The sequence below is a fragment of the Cavia porcellus genome, unplaced genomic scaffold (genome assembly GCF_034190915.1).
Source record: "Cavia porcellus strain 051 isolate PalLab524CR breed Dunkin Hartley unplaced genomic scaffold, mCavPor4.1 scaffold_4, whole genome shotgun sequence".
NCBI classification, from domain to species: Eukaryota; Metazoa; Chordata; class Mammalia; order Rodentia; family Caviidae; genus Cavia; species Cavia porcellus.
Window position 1 is genome coordinate 99,135,109 of NW_026947487.1, and position 16,368 is coordinate 99,151,476.

General features: G+C 45.1%; 1 pseudogene; it reads left to right on the forward strand.

Moving 5' to 3' along the window:
* The first annotated feature begins 6,320 nt into the window (after positions 1 to 6,320).
* Positions 6,321 to 13,395, forward strand: LOC100724664 (acylcarnitine hydrolase-like; annotated as a pseudogene).
* Positions 13,396 to 16,368: the final 2,973 nt, after the last annotated feature.

The following is a 16,368-nucleotide window of genomic DNA, read 5'->3' on the forward strand; positions in this document are numbered from 1 at the left end:
TTATATTTTTTCCCTTCTTCTTTCCTCCTTTCCCCTATCTCAATTACTCTTCTTACCTTTTTATAGTATTTAGTGTAGATTTTGGATCATATATACTTTTTCATTTTCTTACACTAGGGAGACAATATGATATTTGCACATGTGAGTTTGATTTATTTCACTTATGAGTATGGTCTCAAGTCATGTCCATTTACTTAAAAAGTCTCAATGTAGTCTTTCTTTATAGCTGATTAATACTCCTTTGTATAAAAACACCACATCTTTTTTAGTTATTCCTTGATTGACGGGCACTTGGGTTGTTTCCACGATTTGGTTATTACAAATTGTGTTGCTATAAAAATGGGTGCACATATATCACTGTGGTATGATGTTTTCAGTTCTTCTGGGAAAATACCCAGAAGAAGAATAGCTGGGTCAAGTGGAATGTCTAATCCTAGCTTTTTGAGGATTTCTTCAGTGACTGCACCAGCCTACACATCCACACAGCCCCTCCAGCATTTATAACTGATTGATTTCTTCATCTTGGCCATTCCTTCTGGGGTTCGATGGGAATCTCAGTGTGGTTTTAATTTGAATTTCCTGAATGACCATTGATGTTGAACATTTTTTCATATATTTATTTATCATTTGTATTTCTTTATCTGAGAAGTGTGTTACTACAGTATATCTTGTTATCTTTACAAATAGTTGTTCATTCCATCAGATAAAGCAAAATCAAACCAAAACAACACAGAATAAAACCAATAAAAACAGAATATTGAATAAAGCAAAATGATTAGTCAGAACAAAACAAAACAGTGAAAACAATATTGGATTCCAAAAACAAGAGAGAAGGAAATTCCCTATGTTTGCTATATCGCACACTATTATCCTCCCTATAGACGCTCAGACCACTGAACCCAAGCCTGCAAAGTCAACCAAACAATACAGGCATTCAGTTACTTTTTGTGTCTATCTCAATTGCTGTCAACTCAGCCTGTCCTCCAAACCAGCCAACCAGCTGGTTGCTTGGTGGCGGTGGGGTGGGGGTGGGGCTTGGTTATCTTCAGCCTGCATACTGGCAGGCACGTGGGAGTTGCTATCTGCTTTTCTTTTCCTGGGCCCTACATGACTTGGACAGCTTTCCAGAAAGGCTGGCCAGTTGGCTTCTCAGTGTGCTCCTGCCAGTCCCAGCATCACCCTGTACATTCTAATCCCATTGTTCTTGCTACTGTCCCAAGCAGTTCTGGAAGTCCTCTTTCATGAGTATTTTTTGGACTACTTTTCTGTCCTAAATAGATTTAGAATGTTTTGGCAATTTGTGTCATATAAAAATATTATGATGTGTTCTCATCCACTGGATCTGGCATCTGGTATCTCTGGCTTTTCTCTAATGTCAGAATGACTATGAAAAGTAAATGTTTTGAATCAATTCAGGACATGGAGGCAGAGAGAACAGTACAACTAATTGTAAATTTCCAACTTCTCCCCAATTGAGAAATTTTCTTGATAATCCTTTTTATTCTACATTTTTATTATTACCTTGGCCACCATCAATGTCAGGGCTTTGGTAAGATGGTGACAGAGCACATTGGGATGTTCACTCCAAGAGTGACAGACAGCAGCCCCAGGGTTAGGAATAAGCACTGCACTGTACTGTCCTGTTATCATGAAGTATCTTCTACAATGATCCTGGGCTTTGAGAAGCTGAGGATCTCTCAGCAGCCACAGAAAAACTACAAAATTAGGTAAAGATAATGAAGGACAGCAAAAGCTTTGGTCCAAGCAAGGGCTGGGGCCATAGCTTGGACCATCAAGCATTGGATAGGAAACATTGAATCAACAACAGGTGGAACTCAAGACTTGTAATATGGGCACCATTGCCCAGGAAAAGGCTAAGAAGAGAGGAAGCATGGAACGCTGGGCTGTGGGAAGTTAACCGCATTGGAGGCTGTGTGAAGAGGCCAAGCCTGGTTGAAAGCACTAGAGGCTTACTCCAGAAGTCAGGCAGGGCTGGTACGCCTGGCAGTTGCTTTGCTCCGTATATCTCGGGAAGATTCTCCATAGCTTAGAATCTCTCAGTAATGGACCTACATCCCCAGAAGAACAATAGGCCCAGGAGAACGCTGCCAGGTCCCCAGATTTGGAGTCAATAGGTTAAATTATATGTTTCTCAAGTGAATAAATGAATGTAAACTTCATTTTGGCCAAAGTGAGGACCAGGGAAGGTACTGGATAAGGGCAGATGAGTAGAGAGGGTAGATCTTTGAGAAGTGTCAGTCAGGTGTGATGGCACATACCCATCATCCCAGTGCTCTGTAAGGCTGAAGGAGGAGGATCACAAGTTTGAACCCAGCCTGGGCAACTTAACATCTCAGAGAGACCCTATCTCACAATAAATAATAGAAAGACACCAAGAATTTAGCTTGATACCATGGCCCTGGGTTCAATCTCCAGTACTGTAGTAGAAAATACAGTACTGCCAGAATTTCCAGTGTATTTGCATCAAACAATAATGACAATAATGGCTTGGATGTTAGATATCCCCAGACCAAGACCATGAGGGGTTGAGAGACCTTGACGGGAGCCCTGTAGGTGAAGAGGAACCTTTAGGATGGAGGGCAGCCATGCCCTACCTGCTGACCAGTGGCTCCCTGTGAGCTCTGCACTCTCCTGCAGCACCCATCTGGTATGGCACACCCAGTGCCCCACCTCCTCCTTGCTGGGCTTAAACTCTAACCTAGGTCACACTGCAGCAAGGCTGCCTGTGGGCAAAACAGTGTATGCCCAGAAGCACAAGACACGCGGACAAACTGACCATGCAGCTGGATGGCCTTCCTACTCTGCTGAGCACTGTCACCTGCGGACTCTTAATTCTTCTACATGCAGGTCAAGGTGAGTCTTGGAGATGTCAGATACTAGGGTAGCATGTACCAAAGTGCACAGAGGCAGAGCATGAGACTGCCAGGCAGGGGGAGTGAGTTTCATAACTCTCTCCTAGCACTCCTCAGCATAGCATTCCCTGCAGGGAGGATGCTTTCTTTATGTCCTTCCACCTCGAGTGTGAGATCCCTGAGGATGGAGGGAGACCTACCAGGGAAGGAAGGAATGGCGGAGGTAGCAGCTGATACTGTGGGAAATGTGTACCACCAAATGCCCGAAACCAAGCCCCTAAGATGAACCCTGGAAGCACTGAGTGTCAGAGTTACCTGAGGACACCCAACACCAAGGAGAAGTCTGGTATAGGTATTGCTAAGGAACAAGGACTGACAGGACTGGAGCTCCTATCCTAGCAGAGGAGCTGGAATTTGGGACATTTCCTTCCTGGATGTATGGCTGTGGCTGTAGCTGCTCATGGTCCTGGGGTGTAACAATAATGATAGTAGCAACTTCTTGCTGCCTTCTGTCTCTGAGTGTGACACTCCCTTAACTAGAAAAGTGCCCTAGGACTCTCAGAGGGAAAGTAACAGGTCTTGAGGGACACAGAAGCTCATGAGCATCACATTCCAAAGCTAAACTGAGAGGCTACTGAATCCCTTCAATCCATGCCCTTGACAAGGAGCAAAGACATTGATTCTTTTTCTTTCTTTCTTTCTTTCTTTCTTTCTTTCTTTCTTTCTTTCTTTCTTTCTTTCTTTCTTTCTTTCTCTTCCTTCTCTCTCTCTCTCTCTCTCTCTCTCTCTCTCTCTCTCTCTTCCTCCTCCTCCTCCTCCTCCTCCTCCACTTTTGAGACAGTTCAGGCTGGCTTTAAACTCACTTTATAGCTCAGGCTAGCCTCAAACTTGCAGCGATCCTCCTACCTCAGGTTCCCGAGTGCTGGGATTATAGGTATGTGCCACCATGCCTAGCTTCATGTATTGGTTTCAAGGGCAAAGCTAATAGGCTCTATCACAAACAGGTAATTCTAGGTCCCTTATCAAGAGCTGATGTCGGGAGGGCATTATGTGCTACATGTATTTGCAGCCTTTGACCTTCTGAACCAAAAGCTCCTGATGTGGGATCTGATGACCCTTGCCCAATGCAGTCTGCCCCAAAGGAATCCTCATTATCTTACTACCATGGTCCACCCTGTCCAGCTTCCTCCCTTATCTGCTATTGATCATGTTTTTCGAGGGTACTAGAATTTCCAGACTGGAAGATTTGTCCAACCTCACTTATGGCTCCAGTTTAAAGTCTTTGCTTGGATTTATGTTTATTAAGTATCATTGAGGAGCTATAAGATGGCACAGGGATGGGGCTCACTCTTTTCTGTTTCTTTTAAACTTGGGTCCTCAACAGGACCATCGAGAACTCAAGTGTCTTCCACATTGTGCTCAAGACTATGTCTAAGAAAATTTATTTATTTATTTTTATTATTTTTTTAATTAAGGGAAAAAATCAAAAAAATTAGCAGGATATATTATAGTAACTTTTTTGATTTCCTATTGATTTGATTTGAAGCCCTGTATTGCTCCCACCATCTTGTTTTGACTGATTTTACTCTGTTCTGTTCTGTTTGATAGTATTAAGTTTGAGGGTATAGACAACTACTTTGAAGGCAATAAGATTCACTAAGATGCCCATTCTGGTTTGACTATTATCTCCTTTTGAAGCCCTGTAATGTTTCCAGCGTTTAGGTTTTATTGGTCTTGTTCTCTACTATTTTGTTCAATTTTATTATACCTAATGATATAGGCAATTCTTTTTAAGGTAGCAAGAGGCATTATGGTAACCATTGTGGATAACCTTGTATTCTGTTTTTACATCATATCCTTTGTTTTGACTGACTGCTTTGTTTTGTCATATTTGGTTTTATTCTCTTCCAAAAAAAGTAATAAGAACTATGGGAGTAATAAAACCCAAAATGTGTAAATGTTGTTGTAAAAAAGAGAGGAAAAAAGTGCTCTAAAGGACACAACTGCAAGTGTGTTTAGATGTGTAAGATAGATGATATTACTAACTTTTTGTTGGATCATTGAATACAACTGTTTGCAGTCTCACTGTTTGAATGTCCACTTTGTATGCTTTAATCCTGTAACTTGAACAACTATTTCTAAGATGACAATATGTAATCTGTTAACTAGTGATTTCTTCCTGTTTTTTTTGAAATTCTGTATTACTTGTACCCTTACACTGTTTTGTTTTTTTTCCTTTTAAATAAATAAGTAAATAAAGAATACTGTTGTGCACTTGTCCTTGTATTTCACCTAAATGGTCACAATATCAGGTCTCTCTGGTCATGGGATTACCCTGCCTGACATGGTGTCCACCACTACATGGAAGGGCTTCCTCTTCCATGATGCAGCGGTGCAGATGCACAATCAGGCATCAGTGTGTGGTAGTCACAGTGAATCACACGGATAGAGAGGCCAGCTGCATAAACAAAGAGAAGTGTGCTTTTTACTTGGAAAGATGTTGTTAAATTTCCCTGTCTGTGAGTGTCTGCTTTCCTGTCCTCAGTGGTACTAGGTGACATCAGACATGTTGATCCAAGTAGATCTAATGGGGAAGGGAGCATTGGCTTCTCATGAAGTTTGGAGGTATTTAACTTTTTCATATGGAATATGTCCAGATCTGCTACATTCTACAGAGGAAGAAACTTGGACAACAGGAGGGTGGTACCCAAGTGATGCCACTTCTTTGAGATGACAATAGCAAGGGAATCCTGGACCTGATTTGACACCTGCCTGAACTCTGAGGCCCTTGGAAGAACGAGGCTGACCCAGGGATGCACAGCCCTGGTCTGAGACAAAGAAGAGTTAGCAGACACTGTGCCCATCCTCTATTTTCAACAGCTAGCAAGGCTTGGACAACTGAGTTTTATCTCAACATTTCTGAGACAATCAACTTCTTCCTCCCTTTCAGCCTCAGTCAGACCAGGCTTTTTATGGTCAGTGATCATATCGTATCTCTTTCCTAGCACTCCTCATCATACAACTCCCTGCATGAGGGAGGCTTTCTTTATGTCCTTCTATCTCAAGTGTGAGATCCCTGAGGATGGGAGACTTTTGAGTCAATTTCCAGTCCTTCCAGTGCCTAACTAGATCAGCATATGAAACACTTTTCTGGGAAGTTTTAGGGCTGAATGTTGGTTATAAGCCCCATTGAGTCTGAGTGGGTCTCATGGGATGTGCTGGGGCCAGGCCCAGTGTCAGTACTGTTTGGATAGGGGAGATTGTGTCAGTTTGGGACATGTGTGAGGACAGTGTCTATGGATCAGGGTCCTTTGACATTGCTAAGTTGAGGGTGGCAAGGAAGTAGCAACATCTGCAGTAGAAGAGGGAGCTGCAGTGGCAGACCCAACCCTGATGTGCATCTTTCCACCCCCAGCCCATGATCCTGCTGGCATCATCTGAAATACAAACACAGGACAGGTGCAAGGCAGCCTCATCCATGTGAAGGACACCAATGTGGGGGTATACACCTTCCTGGGAATTCCATTTGCCAAGCCACCAATAGGACTACTGTGGTTTGCAGCCCCTGAGGCCCCGAGCCCTGGAATGGTGTAAGGAATGGGACCTTGTACCCTGCCATGTAAGCTCTCTGGGGAGCTGAGGAAATCACAGACACTGGGGAGAGGTCGAGTGCTCTAAATTCCGGTTAGTCTGCGGTGACTCTAAACCCCATATCCATATTTTTTTCTGCCTTGATGAATTCCCACAATGAATGTGTGAAGCTGAAGAGGTTGGAGAAGCTTAAACAGGTATTAGCTATAGGCCTAGCAGTCTAAAGACATTAGCTTCAGTTCCAGGAAAGGGAAGCAGAGATACATTTCTTTCCTGATTTGTGTTGGGCCTAGTGTTTGTGCCACCAGGGAAGATTCTAGGACAGGCTTAGGTTGACTCTCAGAACTTTTGAGAAATTCTGACTAAAGCATTAGATACAGCTGATGCCTGAGGAAGACATCAGTGGTGGTTCTTTGGAGAGCCTACCTTCCACTCACTGTACCTGTTGAAGAGGCCAGCGGCCAAGGAACAAGTCTATGATGTTACAAATGGAGACTCTGTGGCTGGGAAGTTTCCTCAACAGTCTATATTTGGGATGAAGTACATGTCACTACTCTTCTTTGAAAAGCAAACTTCCATTCCAACCTGCAACCTCTGTGTGTGGGTATCAGGGACCTGGCTTAGAACCCCAATCTCCTAAACATGTGTACAGCAAAGACTTAAAATAAATGAGACAAGTGGTGTGATTTTAGGGTTCCTCTGCAGAGTTTGAGACTCTGGGGACTAAGACAAGGAATGTCTCTGAGCAGCCTGTATTTAGTTTTTCAAACAAGGAAGAGGTTAGAGTGGAACGTGCAGAAAACTGAACAGACCTTAAGAGTGGTTCGAGGAATCTTTCAAGTAACAGATTATGTTAATTTAGGAGAAGTATCTTAGAAGAGCTACATGTTGCATTTCACTAGAGGAGTGAAATGCCTACAGCTACAGTCTTTATTTAGTTAATTGGAGTTGGAGCCAGGTGTACCCAGCTGTGTTAAGGCATCTTTTTGTTTTCTGGTTGGCCATGCTGCAGCCCTGCATGTGTGTTCAATTTCCAGTTTCAATGGCTCCCAACATGTGGGCTCCTTCCCTATTCCAGGACCAGATGGTTATAGACATAATGGTGAATGTCAGCACCTACTGCCAAGGTTCCCATAGAGATGCCTAACAGTCATGATTTTCCAATCTCAAGATAAGCAGGATCCAAGTTCTTCATCAAACTTGAGGCCTCCCTGGAAGTCTGAGCTCCATCTTGGGTTCCTCTCAGTGTATATCTTGTGCTGATGGATGGGGCTTTGGGAGAAAGATCACGTGAACAAGACTTTATAGGGAACAGGACAATAAGTATTGGAATTAAGTCTGGACCCAGAGTCTGGTTCTGAACCCTGAAAACCCCTTGGCTAATTGCCTTTTCACCAGGTGTCTGCAAAATGCTGATACACTGAATGCACAAGTTCAGATGCTGCTAGATGCAGCTGTGCCTTCCATTCCCATGTCTGAGGACGACTTGTACCTGAACATCTATATGCCAGCCCATGCCTATGAGGTTTCTAAACTGCCTGTGGGAATCAGGCTATGGTCATCTGGGAAATGGGAAATATTTGTCCTCCAAAATGAGAAGAGAGCTGGGGATATAGATCAATGATATATCACCTGAGTGGTAAGTGCAGGGCTCCAAGTAAAAGATTGAGCATCACACATGCACAACACACACCAACACATACACACATGCACAGACACAGACACAGACACAACACACACACAACTGAAAGATAAAAAATTAGAAAGAACAAGATCAACCTGGGTCCTGCTACAATGTAGACTCTGATGAGAAGCCTTTCTATATGAGGTCCAAGAAAGTCTTCTCATTCATGTTGGGCAAGTGATCCCTGGCATAATAGGACCCTGCGAGAGATCAGTTTTGTGCCCAGGAGAATGCCTGTGGTACCCAAGAACTGTATTTTGAGATCACCAAAGTCTTCAACCATGGTTTATATGTCATGTCGGTGAGTTTAGATAACATTGTTGTTTAACATTCAGGTGGGACAGTCAAAAGAAAACTCTGTACTTTTCATTTTGGGAGGGTCTGAGAGTAACACAGCCAGGTTTGCACCCATGAGGTAAATGGTGAAATCTGAGAGTCTTGGCCTAGGGAATTGAAGTTGGGTCCAGATGATGAGGTCCTACTCAGTTTCTATCTGTGTGGGTAGCTGCAGAGTCAAAGCAATGGATAATTTATGTGTAGCTCAGGTGAGTGTGAGCTGGGTGAGACCCACGTGGCATTGTTTTGATTTCCTCAGGTAATGGTATGGATCCAGGGTGGTGCACTAGTTCTAGGTATACCTTCCCAATATGATGGATCCATTCTGGCAGCTTCTGAGAATGTGGTGGTAGTCACTATCCAGTATCACCTGGGTGTCCTGGGTTTCTCATGTGAGTAGGGTTGGAGTGGGAAATGTGGTTGAAGCATACTCAAGACCTGCCCATAATCCCTGTCCCTCCATCTCTAGCACTGGAGATCAGCACGCCACTGGCAATTGGGGCTACCTGGACCAAGTGGCTGCCTTACCCTGGGTACAACAGAATATTGCCCACTTTGGAGGCGACCTTGACTGTGTCACCATTTTTGGTGAGTCAGTGGATGGAACAAGTGTGTCCTCTCTTGTCCTTTCCCGCATGTCTCGAGGACTCTTCCATGGTGCCATCATGGAGAGTGGGGTGGCTGTGCTTCCAGGCTTCTTCTCTAACTCGTCTGAGGATGTCTGCACAGTGAGTGTCTTCAGCCTCCCCAGCCCAGGCTGCCTCCTTCTACTCCCATCTTGAGAGACTCTGGTGCTCTGTTTGTTTATTGGGAACAACAAGGAAAGTTGAGAACTGCTGCCCTCCTTGTATTCCTGGCTGCCCAAGGAATAGAATTCACACAGCCGTGCCGCACCAAGACTGCGTACATTCTGTGACTGTCAAACCTGTACCCTAGGGAACCCATTATGAGCAGAAGCATGTCAGCAGGAAAGATGGTCCCTCTAGCCAGACCTTTGACATATGGGGAAGTTGAAAGAATTTCACACCAGCAGCCATCCACACAAGGTAGTCTGGGAAATTTGGAGGTTATTAGGATTCAACAAGTTCCTTGGATACACTGCTTTCTTTGTCCAAAAGAATGAGACAGCCTTCTCCAGTCCTTTTACAGAAAGTGGACAACCTGTCTGCCTGTGGACAAGTAGTCTCAGAGGCCCTGGAGAGGTGCCTGAGAGGCAAGAGTGAAGAGGAAATGTTGGATATTATCAAAGTCAGACTGAATGTTCTCAGGTGTGGAGGAAGTGGACTGATGGTCTGTGTGAGACGCAGTCCCTACTGCTCTGGACTAGTTGTCTTTTCTCCAAGTCTAGGTGTCCTCACAGCTCTGAATGAGAAATGAGCACCTAGATGTGGTAAGCCCACCGGGCATGAACATCCTGGCATGGCTTAGAAAAGAGTGGGGCATGAGAAAATGTGTGAGACCTGATCTTGATCACTGACCTTTAATGCCCCTTCAGACCTTCAAGGTCATTGCTGCTGTAGTAGATGGAACTTTCCTGCCCAGGCACCCGCAGGAGCTGCTGGCCTCTGCTGATTTTCAACCTGTTCCCAGCATCCTTGGTGTCAACAATGAATGTGGCTGGGCCCTTCCCATGGTGAGGCTTAGTAGTCAGGGGAGTCCAATCAGGGCACAGAGGCTCTTAGGACTGCACAGATACAGGTCTGTGCTACATACAACTCTATATGTCATCCCTCTAACACCTAGTACATGGGCTTCCCTGGCATTCAGAGTGGAATGAACAGAATGACTGTGGAGCACTGAAAAGCATGTCAGCACTGATGGTGAGGCTCCTGGGTTCCTGCTCCAATGGAGAGGGCTCCCCCAGATTCCTGCCCTGGTAGCTGGCCCCCCAAATGAAGGCTGAAATATGTCTGTATCTGCAGGTGGGGACATCCCTCAGCCTGATCATTTTTAACATTCCCTATCCCAATCCAGATTCCATATGCCTCCATATGCCTGCGTCCGACCTAACTTGACTCTCCATTCTCCCCATGAGCTAGATGGTGCCTGCTAACATGGGGGACAGTGAGGACCCCCCAACCCTGAAACTTTAGTTCTTGGAGACAATGGAAGGCTTCATGTTGGTGATCCCTTCCCTTCAAGTAGCATGTAGTCAGAGTGAGTACACTTGTAATTGAGACTTCAAGCCTAGGGGACAGCTCAGTTCCACGAGTCCAGTTCTGGTCCCTTGTCTTTATCAAGCTGCTGGTGATAAGCAGTTGATGTGCTTCATCTCAGTAAATTATCATATTGAAATCTGAGCAAAGAGAGAAATGGTGGAAGTGACACATTTTCTATTTCAAAATATACTATGAAACCATAGTTACAGAAATAGCATTGTATTGGACAAAAATAGACACATGGATCAGTAAAATAGAAGACAGAGATAAACCCCATCTAACTACATCCATGTGATGCTTGAGAAAGGAGTTAAAAGCATGTGTTGGGGAAAATATAGTCTCTGTAGCAAATGGTACTGAGAAAACTGAACAGCTACAAGTAGAAAATTGATACCAGATACTTGTCTCTCACCTACAAAAGTCAGCTCAAAATGGATCAAGGACCTCAGTTTCAGGTCTGAAAATTTGCAAGTCCTAGAAGAAAACAATTAAAGTTATAAACCCAGTCCACTGGCTAACCAGGGCTCCAATCTCACAACAAATAGCAGCAAACATCAACACATGTGACATCAAATTCAAGAGCTTCTACACAGCAAAGGAAACTATCAACAGAGTGAAGGGACTGCCTATAGAATGGGAGACAATCTTTGCAGGCTAAAGTTCCAACAGAGGATTCATATTAAGAATATAAGGTGAACTCAAAAATTTTAACACCAAACGTACCAGACATATGAAGAATCTGAGGACAAAAAGCTAAAAAGAAAAAAGAGAGATGACTTGAAAGTAGAAGGGAGAATAACAGAGAAGAGGAAGGAGAGCCAGAATCAGAGAAGGAAAGCTCAAGAGTCATCATTGGGGGAAAATCATTAAGTTTTGTTTTGTGTATGTATGAAAATGCCAAATGAAACCCACCAGTCTGTATAACTAATATACTCTAATAAAAAAATTCCCATATCGAAGTGTAAGAGACAGACATTGTATAGATGAGAAAATTGAGGGGAGTGGCATGCAGTGCTTTGCTCACACTACTCTGCAGGGAAGTTCAAGGTCAGGACTTCTCCAAAGCCCTTCCCGTTGCTCCTGACCCACTGTCCAGTTCCCAGCCAGCTTTGATCTTGGTATGATGTCATTCGGGATGAGGCAGGAGAGCTCCAGGTAGAGGGTTATCAAGTCACATCTTCTCCACATCCCCAGGTCCCCATGGCACCATCTATTTCTATGAGTTCCAGCATCCTTCCAGCTTCTTCAAAAACAGCAGGCCGCCCTACGTGAAGGCTGATCATGGTGATGAGGGTCCCTTTGTCTTTGTGTCTTTCCACTGGGGCATACAAGGTGAGTGTTCCCTGAAGTCCTCACACAGGCATAGAACTCTGGCAGCTAGACACCTGAGAAGTGGCTGTCGTCACTGTCTAAGTGAAGAAACAGAGGCACAAAGGGGGAATGGGATCAATATCCACAATGTTAACACTCAAAAGCGTATCCTGGAATTAGAATTAAAGTCCTTCTATTCCAATCTGTGTTCTTTCTTCCAACTGTCCCCACACTGCCACGGCCAGCAGGGTGCCTAGTGAAGATGCCTCAAAGGCACATTTATTTCTTCAATGACTTCCTGGTGTCAGAAGAAAGAAGGGAGCTTCTGCGACAGGAGTGATCCCAGGATCGATTCAGCTTCTGGGATGAGGAAGGAAGGTTAGGCCAGTGGAGGGTCTGCTACAGCGTATGTGGGGGAGATGGGGACCAGATTTGAGGTAACAGAGTCAGGCCACAGCTGAGGGGTGAGTGTGGTCCATGAAGAGCAGCAGGATGAGGATCAACCAACACACACACACACACACACACACCCGTCCTCTGCAAGTTGACTTCACCTAGAGGAGGAGCTGCTGAGCAGGAGGATGATGAAGTATTGGGCCAATTTGCCAGAAACGGGTGAGATGATGCCCCTATGTCAACCTCCTCAAGAGACTTGAACCTCTCAGGGGCTTCTCATGTCTGTGTTGAGCTCATTAGCATACATAGTCCTAAATTACATGCTAACCACCTCCCAGTGCAGTGAGAGACCTTGTCAGCATAAGTCACTCACCCTTTCTCATGACCCGGAGGGTGAGACACAGTGCTGTGGTTCAGTCACACCCTGCCTCTGAGGCAGTGAGGAAGCAGGTCCAGATGACCTGCTCACATGAAAGGGACACTAATGGGAGGTCCTTTCTTTCCTATATCTGGCATCCTTCTCATAAGTAGTCCCCTTGGCCTGCTTGGCTGCCTGGCCTGACACAAAGCAGGTACTAAGGTGTGAGTGTGCAGGGTTCAGACTGACCTTGATCCCTGCTGGAGGGTGTGTCCACAGGAAAATCAATGGTGAGGACCTGCCCTACTGGCCTCCATTGGACCAGGAGGAGCAGTACCTCCTGCTCTCTCACCTTCCGTGGACCCTGCCCTGAAGGCCAGTAGGCTGAAGTTCTGGACAGAGATGCTACCTTGAGAGTTAGAGGCTGCCCAGGAGAACCAGGCAGACCTCCAGTTGGGATTTGTGCTTAGGTTTACTGTCATTATCAGTGAGTCTGCACACACTGTGAGGCTACCACTGCATCATCATTGGGGGTCTGCAAAGAGGTTTACCTGTGAGATATTTCTTCCAAGTGGCACTAGGGTTGAGAAGATCTGCACGTGTCTAGCAGAAGAGAGTCCTGGCCCAGAGTCTTTCCACTCAGGGAACTGTCAACTTGCATTTCAGAATTCTGTTGCAGGCTTCTGACTCCCTGATGATCTTTCATCCTTATTTGCCATTTGATTACTGTTTCTTCTCTCCTCGTTGTTGTTTATAAACTTCATTTGAACCCTCCAATAAAAACAGATCATGAATTTTTTTGTCCTCTTGTAAAAAGGTGCCTCTTTGTTCCCCCAAAGTATTTTCTCTTTGTCATTAGAAGGTTTTGCCATTTATCCCAATCCTGGGTATCCCATCCTTCCAGTTCTCCCACTTCTCCCTAATTGATCCTAAGAGGGCACTTGTTTTTCAGGGAGAAAGTCCATCTTCGTATCATACATTGAATTTAAACTTAAAAATAGTGAATTGTAAATTTTGGTTAAAAGATGAAGATGTCTGTATTTCCTTTTCTTTCTGTTTCTTTTCCTTTTACTACTTGTACTTTTGTCTGCCTCCCAGTGTCTCTCTCTGTCTCTCTCTCTCTTTTTTTTTGGTACCAGGGATTGAACTTGTGACCGCATGCTTGCAAGGCAGGCACTTATGCCACTGAGCTAAATCCCCACCCTCTATATATTTTTAAGTTTTAAAACACCCATCCTCATCAGTGCTTCCAAGATTCTTCTTCAATCTATATTTTTCCTATTAATTTGACCATCATCAATGTCAAGCCTTTTTTAAAATGATGCAATAGTTAGGGAGCACTTGAAGACTTTCACTCCAGCAGCCATGGACAGCAGCCTAGGGAGTGACAAGGAGCACTGTGTTGTCTAGCTAACATCTAGGAGTTTGCACTCTAACGCTGAGCTAGAATCTCAGCACTCACAGCACACAGCTATTAATTAAGTAAAGAGACTTAAGGGCCGAGAGAGCATCTGATCATCCAGGGATTGGGGACAATAGATTGGAGCAACAGGAGTTGGATGGGTGTCATTGAATATACAACCGGTCTTACTCACTCAATAGAAGTCATGAATCCCTGTTCCTTGAACTGTGTTGACTACTCCAACTGACCAAGAGTATAGTCCCTCCTAGAAAGTGCCAAATAGGATAAGCCCAAGACACTGTCAGTTGGTGGTCAGTGAGCATCAGGGGCTGTGCCGTGTCAGACTCAAGCCACTTCCTCTGAGAAGTGAGACTGCTGCCTCTTTCTGTTTTGCCATCTGCTGGTAGGAAACTCCACATCAGAATCTCCTAAATATGAATCTGTCTCCCAGAGATGCCATAGTCCTGGGAGAGTCTAACTGGCTCCACAGCATTGGAACCAACATATTCTGTTAAGTGATTATCAAATGGATAAATGACAGTATCCTCCATCTTCTGGGATAGAGCACAATGGAAGCTAGAGATGGCGTTGAGTAGAGAGGCAAGTGAGTAGAAAGGAGAGTCCCTTAGAAGTGACAGAATCTCCAGTTTTTTTCAACAAAACTCCCATGATAGAATATATAGTGACTGACTCAGAGACATTCACAACAGGACTATGAGGGACTTAGAAAGGGACTGAGGGTACTGAGGCTATCAGGCAGGAGGAGCTTGGCACAGTGGGCCTGCCACCTGTGCAGAGCATGGATGTTACAGGCACACTTGCTTTCCTTGACTCAAGCTGTTCCCTTGAGCTCTATCAAAGTTTGACCCAATTCTCCATCCATAGAGATCTTCTTTGTTATGATTGGGGTATCACCCCAAAAGCCTCATGGGTTGAAAATGTGATTGGATCCTGGGGGCACCAGAGCTGACTTGCCATTAAGGAGAAGGGTGTGGTCAGAGGAGGGGGGCTGCTTGGGCCATAAACTGAATCCTCCTAGGTTCCGCCCTTCTCTTTCTGTCTTTTGGCCTCCATTATATGAGTCCAGGTCTTTCTACAAGGCTGTTTCTGCACTGAAGTCATCTGACCATGGAACGAAATTTCTGAAAGTGTGAGCCAAATGAACATCCCCTTTATCTTGTGGGTGTCATGTACTGTGACTGGGAAAGTGACTGAAACACTCTTTCACTTCCTCGGAGCAGTCCTCCCATGTTCTCCTATTACAGCTTCCACCTCCATCCTCTTCACCTCCTATTTTCTCTGTGGTCCTGCAACTTCCAAGTCAGTAGCTATGGGGTCTCTTGGTATAAAGAGATGGTTTCTGGATCACATAGGACCTGCAGAAACCACATGATGCATTGGGAGGAAGCCAAAAATAGCCATAATACAGGAGAGACAGCCATGCCTCCAAGGGCTGCTGCCCACTCAGTGTCGCTCCCTATCAGCTCCCCCTTGCCCTGCTCATACATCTCTCTGCCTACTCCCTGCAAGGTCCAAACCCCAGTCTAGGGAAGGTTTTGGGCTGTCTGCTGGTGAGTTCAGCTTATTAAGCAACAGTGCTGACACTCTCTGCAAGCCGACCAGGACCATGGGATTGGATGAACACTCTGCAGAGTCAAAGCCACCTGCTGCTTCTTCTGGAGCCCAGACTCCTGAGCTTGAGGCTCTTGTATGATGGGGACCATGGCTGAATCTGTCAACCATGCAGAGGAAAGGCCTGAGACTGCCAGAAGGAAGATGACAGAACGGAAAGCGCTGGTGGAGATGACATCAAGAACAACGGAATCCTGAGTTTGCAAGGACACCACTCTGAGAATGGATCAAGGTTGACACAGGGGTGCATAGCACTCGAGGTTGGCATAGGTTGGAGACAGGCTCAGCAACAGGGGAAAAGAGTGAGTGGGAAAGCCAGGAAGTGTTTGACTAGAGCATTTGCAGATAAGGGACTCATGACAGTGCTGAGCTGAGGATGGCAGGAAGGTGGCAGCACCCACAGTGTGGGAGGCAGCTGATTGGACAGAGCTAGCCCTGATGTGCATTTTTCAGCTCACAGTCCAGTACCCTGTATTCCCATCTGGAGCACACATTACAAGAAGATGCAGGACAACCTCATCCATTTGAAGAGCACCGATGTGGGGCTCCACATATTCCTGGGAATTCCACCTCCTAATCCTCCATTAGGGCTGCCATAGTGTGTGCCCTCTCTGGTACCAAAACCC